Source organism: Marmota marmota, unplaced genomic scaffold (genome assembly GCF_001458135.2).
Source record: "Marmota marmota marmota unplaced genomic scaffold, marMar, whole genome shotgun sequence".
Classification (NCBI taxonomy): Eukaryota; Metazoa; Chordata; class Mammalia; order Rodentia; family Sciuridae; genus Marmota; species Marmota marmota.
Genome location: NW_026000171.1, coordinates 5,326,189 through 5,339,099, shown reverse-complemented (window position 1 = coordinate 5,339,099; position 12,911 = coordinate 5,326,189). Strand labels below are relative to the sequence as shown.

The window sequence follows — 12,911 nt, the reverse complement described above, 5'->3', positions numbered from 1 at the left end:
AGCTACGCTCTGGCGGCGCGGGGAGGGTCAGTCCCGCCGACCCACTCTTCCTTCGCCGGCCCGCGGCACTCTGCCGGAGCCCCCGCACTTTGCTGGTTGACCCCCTGTCGTCCTTGCAGTGCGGTTGCCCGCCTCCCGGGACGCAGCCGAGCCGCGGCTGGGAAGAGTCGGCGCTTGGGGCGAACTAGCTGCAATTGGCGGAGCGCGCGCCCACCCCACCTCCCGCATCCCGGGACCGGTAAGGCTGGGAGTCGGGAGTTGATTAGACTTTGCCAGAGGTCGGGCGTCTAACGTAATCCAGGGACCAGATGAGGAAAAGAGCAGGGCACGTGGAGGCTGTGCCGCTGAGGATCGTAGAGGCGATGCGGATTACAGGGTCGGGAAGTTGGCAGTGGAGCCCAGGGACTTTGGGGAAATGGGGTCCGGGTTGTGAAAGGACCAGAGAGAGGCAGAAGCGAGAACATTGGCGACAGAATTGTTTCAGGACCCATAACCCCGTTTCTGCTGGGCTCTTTTCTGTCTTGGAGGAGAGAGTCTTGGAGGGATGTGTACTGGCTGTTTTAAGGGCTCAGGCGATGCGAAAAGTGGGGGACATCTGCAAAAATACCTGCTCCCCAGGGGTTGTGAAGCTGTCACCTTTCAGCCTGAGAACTAGTGGACCAGGGGAATAGAACTCCCAAACACTTCCGCTGAAGGCCACGCAGGAGCATGCCTCTGTGCATATGCGAGGAAGAGGATTCCTGACACACTGGGTGTCTCTGCTTAGTGGGTTCAGGTGACGTCTGACTGTGCCAGCCTCCTTAGCTTTGGGTGTATGTGAGGGTGATGTCTGTCTATGACTCACTTTGGCTTCCAGTAGGTGGATTTGTTTGTGTGAACGTGAGTGACAGTGTGTGTGCATATTTCTGCTTCAGGAGGGTGCTGAGTCTGAGTGCCTGAGTAGGTGATGTCTCTTCTCTAAAAAGTTTTCTCCATGAGGATGTTGATTATAGTTCTGACTTCTTCTTCCCTGTACAGTAGGAGCAGGGAACAGTGTCTTTTTTTTTTTTGTATACAAGGAAGAATTGACTGGTTGTTGGAGTGTGTGACCCCCAGGCTCCCAGCTACCCTGGACTGGGCAGAGCTGAGAGAAAGCTGTCTACACCTGCCTCTTCCAGACAGCTGTCTTTCTGCGGGAGAGTGAATTCTGTCCTTGCTTGGAATAGTTTGCAGGACAGACTGGTGGAAGTCTAAAGGAAGTTGAGATCTTTGCATTTAGGTGATGGGGTGGTTTGTTGGGAATGTTTGTGGGGGTGAGCCCCTCAGAAGAAAGAGACCATTTTGGATGTTGAGATGTGTGTAGATAGTGCTTTTATTTGACTCCAAGGACAAACAGGTGTTGATGTTTACCAGCTGTGAACTACTTTTACTGGTTCAATGCTGGAGTTGACCAAGCAATCAAGTGGAAGAATCCCTCATTCTCTTTCTTTCTTTGTGTGTGTGTGTGTGTGTGTGTGTGTTATTGGGATTGGACACAGGGTCTCTTGCACGCTAGGCAAGTGCTCTACCACTGGGGCTACACACCTACTCCCGAATCTCTCATTCTCTACAACTTGCTAGACCACTTAACACTTCTCTGTGGGAATAAGAATGAGTAGCTCATTGCATGAGTGCTTTAGTGCTAGTCCAGGAGGTAAGGTTTGCTTGTGATTTGCTGGTTTTGTCCATGAGATTGGCAGGAGTGACACAGTATATGGTGGGCAATGACAGGAGGGGATCATCACAGGCAGATCTGGCTTCAGAATTCTTCTTCATTCCTGATGTGAATATCATGTTTAGGGCTTCTTGGAAGAAAGGAGGGAGAAACTGTCAGAGTCAGGCGGGCTCTGGTCTTTGCCCTTCCATCCACCCTGAGGATGGAGCTACTGTGGTGGGAATTACCTCACCCTCCCACCTGCTCAGGCCGGATGTGCAGCTAGTTCATAGGCAGCACCCAGTGTTGAAAGGGCACAGGTTTAGGGTCAGACCCCCACACAAATAACAAATAACAACAGTAAGTTTAAAGCTTAGTATCCTGATGGATAATATCAAGAAGGGAAGGGTTAATTAATACCCATCCAGAATGTTTGTTGTGAAAACTGAACTTTGAGAAGCACCTACCAGGATAATGCCCAGCACATTCCCAGGGATCCCCCAGCTGATACTGTCCCCAGTATTTTCTAAGCTTATTATAGCAAGGAACCTCTTTTTTCCTGTAGGGATTAATCATGTTTTTTCCCCTGTGTGGATTTTTTGTATGTGTTTTGTAGTGTTGGGGATTGAACCCAGGGCTTCAGGTTGTATGGGATATTTTTTTTTTTTTTTTGGTTATCAGGGGTTGAAACCAGGAATGCTTAACCACTGAGCCATGTCCCCAGCCCTTTTTATTTTTTATTTTGAGACAGACAGGGTCCCGCTAAGTTGCTGAGTCTGGCCTTGAACTTGTGATCCTCCTGCCTCAGCCTTCTGAACTGTTGGGATTACAGGTGTGTACCACTGCATCTGGCTCATTAACTCCCTCATTTTAAACATGGGGAAACTGAGGTCCGTAGAGGGACTATAACTTTCTTAAAATCATGCAACCTGTGAACAGCAGAGCTGACAGTAGAACCCATGCCCTTCCCTTTTGCATTCTCCCGCTGGTGTATCCCATATCCCCCATATCCTCATCTCCCCAGCCACTTTTGTCCCTTCCCTTTTGCATTCTCCCGCTGGTGTATCCCATATCCCCCATATCCTCATCTCCCCAGCCACTTTTGTCCAGGCCTGGAGGCTGCTCTAGTCTTATGTGGTGGTGCCTACCATCCTGTGGCTCAGATAAGGTTGTTGGAGGCAGATATACTCTCCTCTGGCCCAATAGAGGAAGAAGCCATTTCACAGAAGGATCTACGCAGGTTGAGTCTGGAAGGGGCCTCAGGAGATCCTTCAGATATATCCTTCTTCCTCCTCCAAGATCTATGCATTACTCTGCCAGGTAGAGAAGGGCTTCCTATCTTTTTATTTTCTTCTTTTTGGTGCTGGGTAGAAGACAGGGCCTGGAGTATTGAGCAACCTCAGCCTTCCCTGTCTTTTCAGATCTGGGATGCAAATGTCACAGAACCTTCTTGGTTTCCATTCTGGTCTAGTGCCTGTGACTGTCACAAAGTAATCCCTATTGCTAAAAGTGTGGCTTCTCCTCCCCCTTCCCAGTGGAAGTAAAGGACATTGGTCCCTGGCGTTGGGCCTTACCTTCCTGTAGTTGAGGCCAGTCTAGTGGCAGTTGGAAATTCAGGGCTTATGAGGGTGGCTTTACCTTGCCTGTCTCCCTTTGCCCCTATGACCCTCTCTTGGCAGAAGTTAGGAGACTGCTCCGTTTAAAGCTCTGAAATTGGAGCTGAACAGCTGCTCTCTAGCACCCGGGCCCCAGGGGCCCAGGTGGAGGCGGAGAAGGCTGGGGTGGGGGTAGTGTAGGGTAGGGCAGGGCAGGGCAGGGCAGGGCCTGGCTTTGTTGCTGGGAGCACCTAGTCAATCTCCTACTGCTGTATTCTGATTCCAGCCTTGCCTTGACCTCTTCTGAAATGACAGTTTTCTCCTAGCTTTGGTTTTCCTGTCTGATTATCAGTGCTATTCTAATCAACTGTGTGATCTGGTTTGGGGACCTTCAGCTGATGGGGACTGGTCCTTTGGGAAATTTTCCATCAGGTCTCCCTCCAGTCTAAGTAAGGTCTGTGCTTACAGCCTCTTGTGTTTAATACAGGCCTCTCCTGTAGAGGCGGGAGGATGGGCTGGACTCCAGTGTGGGCCAGCTCCTTGGCTTGGTGTGGTGTGGGCAGGCCAGAGCCCCCATGGGTGGGGACCGGGCTTCCTTTGCCCAAACTTCATGGGAACAATAGACTTCAGAGCAGTCACCAGGGGCAGGAAATGGGAGCTGTGTTAAGGCAGGGGTGACCCTCCTGGGGGATGGGATTGCATATCCGGTTGAGTGTTAGGGGCAGTGCAAAGGGCATTGGGGAGGGGCTGATGACACACAGGGTGGGCCACTGGGGTGGGGCTCTTCTCCTAAGGGGGCTGTTGACTCAGAGTGAAACTTGAGCTCTGAAGGCCCATTATTTGGTTGAGGGCTCAGCTTTGTGTCCTTCTAGCAAAGATCTGCCAGCCTCTGCTCATGCCAAGCTCACCCCTGCCAAAACCATGCCTTCCCCTTCCCTTCGAGCCCCTGAGATGTCTTGGTGAGTTGCCCTGGCCAGGATAAAAGGCAAGGGTTGTTTCTTCCTGGCTGTCCTCCATCCTGGCCGCCCTCCATCTTGGCGTTGAGCCTTGAGTAATAGTTGATGGCGAGGCGATGTTGTTGGGCAGAGCTCTTGGTGGGGAGGCAACAGACCTGGGGTGATTGGATGAGGAGGGCTTCAGCCACAGTCTGTAAGACAGGCAAGGGGAGATTCCTGCCTGAGGCAGGTGGTGGAATGTTCTGGGAGGCAGAAGATTGTTATCTCACCTTCATCTATGTAAGGGTGGGACAGATTTAGTGAGAGATAGGAGCACTTTGCTTTGGGGGAAGTGACAGTCAATCCACCTGAATTGCCCTGAGTTCAGGTTACCAGATTTTTTACATCAATGTTGGGGCTTCTGAGAAGCCCCAGGAGTGACCACTGAACCCCTCACTGCCAGGCCTGGGAGGAAGGTAAGGATGCAGGCAGCAACGCCCCAGAGGGGCAGGATAGGGCTCTGGAAATGGCAGACCGCTGAGCTTCTTATTGCTGTCTTGCCCAATTATTGGTCAGATTCTGTTTTTGTAGTGCTGGGACTTGAACCTGGGACCTTGGACATGCTTGGCAAGTTCACTGAGCTACACCCCTAGCCTTCTATGTAGGTCAGAGTTCTGAACCAAAAAAATCCATGGAGACGTTGAAAATGAAGTCAACATGGATTTACTCTACCAAGTGTTGGGGGAAAAATTCATTTAGGAGGAGAAATATTCAGTAAGGATTTTAGCCTTATGACTTTCTTGGGTATAGGAGAAATCCATGTGGCCTGGTGAGACAGCGGTGAGATGAATGTGGCTGAAAGCACCCTGGGTCCTGACTCCATAGTTCCCATCACTCAGAAGGAGGTTTCCAGTGATAATGAGCCCTGAATCTCTCTTTGGTTTTTTTTTATCTGTTCTGTGGATACTGAGGATAATAAGCATTGGATGACAGAACCAGGATTCAAAATCATCTCATTTGACTGGAATTGCTGAGATTAAGCAGAAAGATGAAATTGTTATTATTATTATTTGTCTAACTCTTAAAATTAATACAGACCGGCTGCGGTTGTAGCTCAGTGGTAGAGTGCTTGCCTCCCAAGTGTGAGGCCCTGGGTTCAAACCTCAGCACCACATAAAAATAAATAAATAAATAAATAAAAATAAAGATATTGTGTCCATATACAACTAAGAAAAATATTTTTTTAAAAAGAGACTAATACAGAGTCATTGTTGAAAACCTGGAAAATAAAGAAATCATGAAGGAGAAGAAAAATTGGTAAATCATACCATAACTTGGATGGGCTAATGGTGTGATGGGGTTTATGTCAGGAATACCTTTGTCACTGAGCTCTGTGACACTGACCACACTGAGAGTCTGGTTTTAGAAATTGGTAGAGACATCTGTCTTAATAAGAATTGGGGGTAGTTCAGTGACAGAGTCCTTGCCTAGTATGATCAAGGCCCTGGGTTCCATCCCTAGTATTGCTAAGAAAGGAAAGAAAGAAAAAAAAAAGAGAGAGTTGACCTGGCTATGATTACGAGTGTCTTAACAGAGCTGGGTGGGAGGTTAGAACCTGCCCACCATCAGGGTGCTGTCATTTTGCTGCTATTTCTCCCTTCTGGAAGGCAGGCCCTCTTTGTAGCAATAGTGTGTTAGGTTTATCTGATCTGAAGTTACTTCCTTCTGTAAATAACTTCATTGCATGGAACTTTTTTTTTTTTTTAAATCAGGGATTGCACTCAGGGGTGCTGAGCCACATCCCCAGCCCTTTTTATTTTTTATTTTGAGACAGGTTCTCACTAAGTTAACTAGGGCCTCACTGAGTTGCTGGGACTGCCTTGAACTTGCAATCCTTTTGCTTCCACCACCCGAGTTGCTGGGATTGCAGGTGTGTGCTCCTGCACCTGGCACATAGAACTTCTTTACATAGAACTTATTAGGGACACTTAGGAAGAGGGAAATTGGACTAGATGGCCTCTACTACCTCTTTTTCCTTGACTCTGTGGTCCTGGGCCTCAGTTTTTTTGCATGTTAGCTTGTGAGATTGCACTGGAGGATATTACCACTTCAACGTTCTGGGATTCCTGCTGGAGGGAGGTAGAGCTGAACTGCTTTTCAAACTGGCCTTAAAGGTGGGAGAGGGGCAGTGTCAGGGCAGTTACAGGAGGAGAATGGGGAGATGTGGGAGTTATTGCCTGGCTCCCACCATCTTTATGCAGCTGAATGAGCAGGGTGTCAGTTGCAATCTTGGTCCTGTCCTGAGCCTGGAAATGGGGAAGATGACCCAGCATGGACTAGGAGCAATGGTGTAGACTCCAGTGCAGCAGAGCAGTCCTACAGAAATACAATGCAGAAAACGCGTATATTTTAAGTTACCTAGAAGCCATACTTATTTATTTATTTGCAATACCTGGGATTGAACCCTGGGCCTTACACAAGCTAGGCAAGCACTGAGCTACATCCCCAGCACTCTTTATTTTAAGACCAGATCTTCCTAAATTGCCTGGCTGACCATGAACTTGTGATGCTCCTGCCTCAGCCTCTTAAGTGGCTGGGATTACAGGTGTCCACTACCACACCCAGCTAGGAGTCACATTTAAAAAGTACAAATGTGATAAAATGATTCAAACTTTCATGTTTATAAAATTATCATTTTTAACCTGCAATCAGTAGTAAAAAGGATTAGTGAGATTACTATTTTTTTTTTTTGGTACCAAGGATTGAATTCGGGTACTTGACTACTGAATCACATCCCCAGCCATATTTTGTATTTTATTTAGAGAGAGGGTCTCATTGAGTTGCTTAGCTTCTCACAGTTGCTGAGACTGGCTTTGAACTTGCGATTCTCCTGTTTCAGCCTCCCAAGCTGCTGGGATTACAGGCGTGCCCCACCTGCCTAGCGAGATTACATTTTTTAATGCAAAGTGTTGGAAACCCAGTATGCATGTTACACTTTATAGTACATTTAGTTTGACTACCCGCATTTCATTGCTTATTAGCCGCATGGCGCTAGTGGGTCCGTTTGGACTGTGTAGTTTATAGCCAGCCTTGTGGATTTGAGTCCCTATCTTGCCACTTGTCAGGTGTAGACTTTGGGTACATTATGTAACTGCATTATGGCTCAGTTTCTCCATCTGCAAAATGAGGATAATGTTAATAGAACCAATTTCATTCAATTGATGTGAAGATTGAGTTAATATTTATAAAATATTTAGTTCTTTGGCTTCTATTAAGCCCTGTATAAGTGTTTGTCAAATAAATGACCATAAATGGTCCTTAAGACAAGCTGAAATTTGTAAGAGGGAGAGGCTAGCGATATGCTTGGAAAGAACCAATTGTGGAGTGGTCCCGTGGAGTCACTGATAGGCCATGCCTATGCTACAGTAGTTCTGCATCATGAAATTGACTTCCAGTCAGATAAGCACAATCAGTTACTGCTGCAAAGAGGGCCTGCCTTCTGGAAGTGAGAAACAACAGCCCCTTGATGATGGGACAGGCTCCAATCCCTCAGCAGGTGTGTCCTGAGCATCTGTCTGCCTGGGGCTTGGAACTGTGCTGGCTGGCGTGCAGGAAGCAAAGCATCCTTAGCCTTGCTGCATCATAAATTGCATGACCTCATGTTGGAATGGGAGGTGGAGTCACTTCCAGCACTTGGGAGTTTAAGCAATAGTCTTGCTGCTTATGCAAGAGCACATGAAGCCATCTCAGTGGCTTACTCTCCTCAGAATACCACCATCCCCAGCACTGTCTGCTCTCCTCTCTCGGCCCAAACTATCTGCTGATCTATAGCAGTCACAGAGTACCCACTGTGTGCTGGGCACTGGACAGTGGGGGAACATGGATAGAAGGTACCTATCCCACAGACTGAATAGCTAACGATAATCTGTGGGATGAAAGAAGGGCTAATTAGAGGCACAAGTAAGTGCTGTAGGTGCTGGTAAGGGTGATTCACTCTGATGGAGCTGGGAGGAGTCAGGGAAGGCTTCACAGAGGAGGGGGCGCCTGACCTGGCTTTGTGGATGGGTAGGGATTTGATAGCTCTGAGTGTGTGAGAAAGAGAGAGGGACCCAGAGAAGGAAAGATCTGAGCAGATATGTAGTAGAAGAAGGGAGATAGGGATGAAGTGGATTTGAGCTGTACCTCAAAGGATGTGGAGGTCTTGTTTTTCATTGTTGTTGGGCAAAGGATTGAATCCCTGGCCTCATGAATGCGAGGCAAGTGCTCTGTCACTGAGGTATTCCCCCAGCCCAGAACTTGTTTTAACTTTTTAAGGATGCATGTAGCACAATGTATCTCTTTTTTTTGAGGAGGGATACCAAAGGTTGGAGGGGGGGGTGCATTAATCAAGAGCCACATCCCCAGCTCTTTTAATTTTGCAACAGGGTCCCACTAAATCATTTAGGGCCTCACTCAGTTGCCTAGGCTGGCTTTGAATTTGCGTTCCTCCTGCCTCAGCCTCCCAGTCTGCTGGGATTACAGGCATGCGCCACTGCTCCTGGTTGCAAGATATACTGTTTATATTGTACAGTTTTATGGTTTTGACAGATGAACAGAGTTATGTATTAACCATCACAGTCAAGCTGCAGACAGTTCCAACTCCCAAAATTTCTTCATTTAATATCAGTTCCCCTCCCTCCCCCATGCCCATCCCCTGGCATCTCTGTCTGTTTTGCCATTCCTGTAATTTTGTCTTTTCCAGAACATCGGGAAAATGGAATCGTCATGTAGTTAGGTAGCTTTCTGGGTCTGGCTTCTGTCATTTGGCATAATGCCTTTGAGAGTCATCCAAGTTGTGTATGTTGATAGAGAAGGAAAGATATCTGAGCAGATAGGAAGTGGAGTGATTTGAGGGCCGTTAGTATTCCATTACTGTGTATGGTATTCCATCGTGTTTATCCAGCACTGGTGGAAGGGTGTTTGGGTTGTTCCCAAAATGTTCATTATGAATAAAGCTGATATCAACATTTTAGTACAGGTCTTTGTGTGAATACAGGGCTTTATTTCACTTTTATCAAAACCTAGGAGTAGAATTTCTGGTTTATGTGGTATATGAATGTTCACTGGTTTTTGTTGTTGAAGATGATGTTGTGATACTAGGGAATGAAACCAGTGAGCTACATCTCCAGCCCTTTTTGATTTTTATTTTGAGATAAGGTCTAAGTTGCCTAGGCTAGCCTCAATCTCGTCCTTCCAACTTGCTGGGATCACAGGCACGCGCCACTGCACTTAGCTGTTCACTGCTTTAAGAAACTGTCAGAGTCGGGTTTTGTGTACCAGTACTTAGGGGCACTAACCCAATGAGCCACATCCCCAGCCTTTTTTTTTTTTTTGTATTTATTTAGAGACAGGGTCTCACTGAGTTGCTTAGGGACTGGCTAAGTTTGTCTCAGCCTTCCAAGACCCTGGGATTACAGGTGTGCACCATCATGCCTGGCCAGGGTATTTATCTATTTTCCAAAGTATAATGCTTTTCATTCCCACCAGCAACATAGAGGTCCATTGCTCCATATTCTTAGCAGGGTTTGGAACTGTCAGGTTGTTGGTTTTTTTACTTTCCATTCTGATAGTCATGTAATGGAATCTTATTGTGATTTTAATTTGCATTTTTCTGATGACTGATGATATAGAGCATCTTTTCATATGCTCATTTGCATTGGTATAACTTCTTTGGTGAAGTGTCTGTCCAAATCTTTGGCCCATTTTTCTTTTTGCTTATTTTGAATGTTCTTTAATATTCTGGATACAAGCTCTTGCTAGGTATGTTATTTACACATTTTTGGAGAAAATTCATTTACACAGAAATGAATGGGTAGAGGGACTCCAAAGTTGAGCTTAGAGTTTGGTGTCCTGAACCTCGGCTTTTTTTTTTAATATTTTTTTTTTTAGGTGGATACAACACCTTTATTTTATTTTTATGTGGTGCTGAGGATCGAACCCAGTACCTCACCCGTGCTAGTGAGCGCTTTACCACTTGAGCCACAACCCCAAACCTCAGGGTTTTTTTAGGGGCAAAGGTGGGACTAGGATGAGGAGTGGGGTACACCTTGGGTGGTTTATGACAAAGAAGTGGAACAGGGTCTTCCATGAAATTCCTGGCTGAGTATCTGCTACAGATCACACTTAAGAATAAGAGGCCCAGGTCACCATCTTGGTTTGTGGGGCATCCTATCCTCTCTGGATGGTGGAAGGTACCTGGTCCATTTCTCATGACCTGTTGGGTCAGGCTGTGTGGTCCCCCTCCCCTAAAGCAGAGGCTGGTGCCCCCACCCTTGTATCATTCTTGAACACGGCTTTGTTTCCAAATTGGATGAACATGCATTCTGGAATGGGAGGTGGGGTGTTTGTCATGCCTGCAGGGGTAAGCCACTGGGTGTGGCTGGTGCAGGAGAGAATCAGTGGGGGTGAGTTTTCTGGGTCAGGATGGATCCTTTGCTGTGGTGGCCTCAGCCAGGATCTGAGGGCTTTGGGCCATAAACAGAATTTCTAGAGTATTTCAGTCCTATCACTGTCCAGCCAGAGTGGCTCTGGGAAAGAACATTTCCATGAAAAATGACCAAGGGGATGGAGGTGATAGCATACGCGACTATAATTCCAGCAGTTTGGGAGGCTGAGGATGGAGGATGGCAAGTTCGAGGCAGGACTCAGCAACTTAGTGAGGCTCTTTCTCAAAATAAAAAATAAAAGGGCTGAGGGCATGACTTAGTGATTAAGTGCCCCTGGGTTCAATCCCTGGTACCTTCATACCCCTCAAAAATATGACCAAGGGTAAAGTGGGTGCTGCCCTCTGCCTCCTCTCCAAGCTCTGTTCACCCTGACCCACTTCTATGCTGGGAGCTATGGCTGAGAGCTCCTGTGCCAGGGGTGCAGCCCTTTGTGAGAGGTGATTAAGGCCTTGAACTTTTGAGTGGGGTAGAGTGGAAAATAACTACTTTTTCCATTGAGCGGCTATCAATGTCTCCAGGGTCCTGAGGAGGTCCATGTGACTCCCTGGTGCGCTTGGGTCCTGGAAAGCTGAACACTTTTGCCTGGCTCTTGCCAGGTGTGCACCTGAGCTCCCCATCAGGGGGCCTGTGCTGCATGGGTATCTGGTTTGGTAGGGTGAGGGCAGCCCTATCCCAGCAGCACGCCGATGTGCAAACTCATCCTGAAGACTGGTGAAACAGGCATTTGGTGTGCGGCCCTTAGGGTATATTCTGGCAGTGCCCTGGAGGAATTGCCATTTGATGGAATTCCATGGCAAGTCCTTCAAGTCCTTCTGTCTGGCAAAGACTTCTTAGTTAAATCATCTATTTTAAGATTTGTATTTTCACAGGACAGCTTACTTAAGATGAAGCCAACTGTTTTGGTTCAGTACTTGGCCACTTGAGTACTTTCATTATTTTATGTGGTGCTGGCAGTTGAACCCAGGACCTTGTGCATGCTAGCTATGTACTCTACCACTGAGCTACACCCCCAGCACAAGCTTTCATTTTATTTAGGAACCCTTTTTTAAGGCTCCAAGAAGAAAAGAATACAAGATTTAAACTTTTCCCAGCTCCATACTTTATTTTTTTTTTTTAATTTTTATTGTTGGTTGTTCAAAACATTACAAAGGGAAAGGCAGCGGAGCATACTTTATTTTTTAATAGAATAAATTTAAACACACACACACACACACACACACACACATACACACATATGATAGGCTGAGCATGGTGGTGCATGACTGTAATCTCAGCAACTCTGGAGGCCGAGGCAGGAGGATTGCGAGTTCAAAGCCAGTCTCAGCAACTTAGTGAGGCACTTAGCAACTCAATGAGACCCTGTCTCTAAATAAAATATAAAAACAGGTTGAGGATGTGGCTCAGTGATTAAGCAACCTTGGATTCAATCCCCAGTACCCAAAATATGTGTGTGTGTATATAAATGGTATTTATTTATTTTGGTTCTGGGAATTGAAACCAGAGGTGCTTAACCTGAGCCACATGCCCAGTCCTTATTTTTTTTTTTTGTTTTGAGACAGGTTCTAGGTAAGTTGCTGAGGCTGGCTTCTAATTTGTGATTCTTTTGCGTCAGCCCCCATTCACTGAGATTACAGACATGTGCCATGGTGCCTGATTTTATGTGTGTGTGTGTGTGTGTGTGTGTGTAAAATATCCCCAAATGCTAAAAAATTATGTATATAAAAATATTTGGCAGTTTGGAGATTATAGAAGAATTGAGCAGGGTATAGAGTTCTTTTATGTACCTGTCCTCCTCCAGTTAGCAGTGTCTTGCATTAGTGTGGTCCTCCTATGAGGAGCTACTGTGGTGCATTATTATCCTCTGTGGTTCACAGAGCTTGGCATCTCAGATCCTGTGGGTTTCATCCCATATAGTATCATCCCATATAATTTCACTGCCTTTAAAAGTCTGTGTACCAAGTATTTTCTCCCAACCTCTGATCTTTCTATTGTCTCCATAGTTTTGCCTTTTCCTATATTAACTGTGGAATGTTATACAGTTGGAATCCTACAGTGGGTAGTCTTTTCAGATTGGCTTCTTTCACTTAGCATTATGCATTTAAGGTCCCTCCATGTCTTTTCTTGGAGGAACTTGCTTGATAGCAAGTTTTTTTTTTTTCCCACTTAATAATATTCTACCCTACCCACCACTTTTTTTTTTTTTTTTTTTTTTTTTTTTTTTTTT

At 46.4% G+C, this 12,911-nt stretch overlaps 1 protein-coding gene across 5 annotated transcripts in view; it reads left to right on the top strand.

Moving 5' to 3' along the window:
• Tead4 (TEA domain transcription factor 4) overlaps positions 1-12,911 on the top strand; it is a 71,191-nt gene that overhangs the window by 1,254 nt on the left and 57,026 nt on the right. For 2 of the 5 annotated variants that reach the window (XM_048787693.1, XM_048787690.1), the window contains exon 2: positions 1-238. The exons of 1 other annotated variant lie outside the window; for it this stretch is intronic. The gene's annotated coding sequence lies outside the window, so the exon portion shown is untranslated. The remainder of the gene's footprint in view (positions 239-12,911) is intronic. 2 more of the 5 variants (XM_048787694.1, XM_048787691.1) reach the window with 2 other exon arrangements.